This window comes from Drosophila mojavensis, unplaced genomic scaffold (genome assembly GCF_018153725.1).
Source record: "Drosophila mojavensis isolate 15081-1352.22 unplaced genomic scaffold, ASM1815372v1 contig_36, whole genome shotgun sequence".
Classification (NCBI taxonomy): Eukaryota; Metazoa; Arthropoda; class Insecta; order Diptera; family Drosophilidae; genus Drosophila; species Drosophila mojavensis.
Window position 1 is genome coordinate 12,338,146 of NW_025318858.1, and position 3,176 is coordinate 12,341,321.

The window sequence follows — 3,176 nt, forward strand, 5'->3', positions numbered from 1 at the left end:
TGCAGCAGCCGCCGCAGCAGCAGCAGTAAAATGTCAACTATAAATCATAAAAAAATGCAGTAAAATGTGGCCAAAACACACATGCACACACACACACACACACTCGCACAAAATGCGATTCCAATTCAAATTCCAGCTCGAATTCAAAGAGCTGTGCACTTTTGAATGCCAGCTAATCAAGATGTCGATTATACAAAGCCAATTTATGCACACGAACTGTATAATTTATAAGCCAAATAACTTTCGCTAATGTTTTTGGTGATGAAAATAGAAAAAGATCAAAATGAAAAGAAAATGAGAGAAAAGTGAGTTTCTAACTTGGCTGCTACATAAATTAATCTATTTAAGGAGAGAGAGAAATACAGAGAAGAAAAAAGAGAGACAGAAGATGAGATGGCGGCTGACTCTTGGCAGTCTGTGCTGCCTCATTTGACTGTCGCATCATCAACTCCTGCTGCTGCTGGCCTCTGCTGTTTGCCGCCGTTTGCCCCCTCCTCTCACCGTGCATGCCTCAATGTAACCATTGTTCCCTCTGCTTGGAGCGGCTGAGGTCTCTGATTTTACTTGGCATCCGACGCGTCACGGCTGAGCTTGCGGACTGGCTATGACTGAGAGGTTAAGTGCATCTATATATATATATATTCCTACTCCCTGCTTACCCAGTTACCCAGTTTCACACCAAATGTGTTTGCTTCTGGGCCATTTATCTTGCTTTGGCGCCTTGACTACAATGAACGCTTTTCCTTTTCTTGACTTTCTCTGTTCTCTATGCTCTGTCTCACACTCTCTCTCTCTCTCTGTCTTGACTGAAAAATTTAGCTCGTTGCATAGTTTTGGTCGCTGCTGCATTTGATGGCAGTTGTGGGAATTGAGATATTATACAGATATACATACATATGCGTATTTATATTATATATGTATATCCAGTGCTACATACCTTATAATTTGGAATTTTAGCTGATAGTTTATTTATACAAAAGATCCATTTTTGCATACAATAGTTCTTGAATTCATATCGAAGTTTTCGTTCAAGAAAAACGAAGCCTTTTAAACCTTAAGAAATTTCAAATCTATTCACTTGAGCAGCACTGTATATACATTTGTACGTCTGGCATTATCATTTCTGGTTGACATATCAAATTCCCTAGAGGCAGTCAAGCCTTAGATTATTTTCGGAAGTGGCTTTTGTTGCTTGGGTTTGTTATGTAAATCTTTTGCCAAAAAAAAAAAAAACAAAACAAAACAAAACAAAATCGATAGTTATGTTCATCTCTGCTGCCTTTAAAACACCACTAAAACGGAATCTAAACTTCATTTCGACTTTTTGTTTTATTTTGCTTACATTTCCCTTTGCCAACAATGGAGTCCTTACAAATTGCTTTGTTTACTTAATGTTGCTTAATGTTTGGCTGAACAATCCATTGATGAAGTTCGCCCTTCAACAATCTCTACACAAAAACTTCAGTTTGTGCTATTTTGTTGCTTTTAGGCTCCCATTGAAATGAAACAGCTTTTTAGCAATCATAAAATGTTAGATACAGCCCTCGTCTGTCTAGCCCCGCCCTCTAACAATCCTGGCACTGAAACATGATGGCTACTTAAAGTCGCAATTTTATGGCCAAAACACTAAAGCCAACATTTAAACACTAAAACATGCACTCACATGAGTAAGCCTGTTAAAAGTATGGACTTTCAGATATCCTGCATAACATAATGCTAATTGTAGATAATAACGACATAATGTCCGCTATTATTATTATTAAAGCTAAAATAATTGATCATAATTTAGCAAATCACTTACCTAAGCATCTAATATAATTTCTGCGCATCACAAAATAGTTAATTGTTCACACACAAAAATTAAGACCAACATAAACCTCATCTCCTTGAACTCACTGCACCAACTAAAGACAATTAGCAGAATGCACACTCCATATACGTATGTAAAATGCTCTCTTCTCTTTGCTCTCTGATCGTAAGCAGCTCATATTGAGCGCAACTTTACTTTACTCATTCTCCCAGCGCAGAATTGCAAATTGGAATAACACATTTTAACAGTGCGTGCTCAGCTGCAGAAACGCATACATAGAACATAGCTAAAACTCAATAAGCACTCTCTCCGGCTGTAGTCCACTCACAGCACCCCATTCACCCGTTGGAGTGTGTTTGTGTGTACGAGTGGATCTGCTCATCTCAGTTTAGATAAAATTTCGATCCACAGTCCACAATATGTGTAACTTTATTGAGTGGGCTAATAATGTTTGTGTAAAGCGTGGCCTTGGATGCATATATGTATATTTATGTACATATTTTACTACATTACGTTCCTACACAATTCTATTCAGATAATTGTAATTATGTATGTATGTATAAATCATAGTTTAATTAATGTATCTACATAAATAAGAAATTGAATATTTTCTAGATACGACGCTTTCATGGAAAAGGCTCAATTACACAAATTTAATAATTATATATAATTTAATATTGTTATTAATTAAATCAGCTTGCAGACTACCTTTCTGAATATATATATACATACATATGTATGTACACAACATACCTGTACTGTTGAGCAAATTTATGTGTCAAAGTGTCTAGACTGCTAATTGTGCGGTTAATGTGTGTGTGGGAGTGCGTAAAAGTCGATTGTATGCTTAAGCTGAGCAGCAACTAGCATGATAAACAAATGTGTGTGTGTGTGTGTATGCGACTCGACTACTTGGCTGGGATTACAGAGAGGGTAGAAAGCGATTATACAGTGTGGACGTTATGGAAGGCAACTCAACTTATCTACGCAAATATTAATAGTGCTTTTGATCCCGTTTTAAAGCTTTATTTGCTTGCGAGCCAAGCCGCTGCTGCTTGAGCTATTGATTAGCTATTAATATGTGAGTAATTATGAGAGCAACTCAATCGAACGCCATTGTCGCTCTTGCTCTCGATCTGCTTTTGTAGAACATATTTTTAATATGAATATGAGTTAGCTTAGCTATTGATATTTATTTTTGCACATTTATGTATACATACATATGTATGTATTTATGTATTTGCATAAATGCTAATAACTGCATACTCTGTCATATACACACATACTTATATATGTACATATGTAAGAGGCGCTTATGCGTTTGATCTTGTGCAAGAGAAGCAAAGCTCTACTCCACTCAAATACA

At 36.6% G+C, this 3,176-nt stretch overlaps 1 long non-coding RNA gene across 2 annotated transcripts; it reads right to left on the reverse strand.

Moving 5' to 3' along the window:
• Positions 1 to 327: 327 nt before the first annotated feature.
• On the reverse strand, positions 328 to 1,226 carry LOC122757254. 2 transcript variants are annotated; one of them, XR_006357217.1, is made up of 3 exons: positions 938 to 1,226; positions 660 to 843; positions 328 to 598 (listed from the first exon to the last, which is right to left on the reverse strand). It is a non-coding gene; the product is annotated as an uncharacterized LOC122757254 (long non-coding RNA). The 2 variants fall into 2 exon arrangements; XR_006357218.1 differs by having other exon boundaries at positions 328 to 602.
• Between the last annotated feature and the right edge of the window lie 1,950 nt (positions 1,227 to 3,176).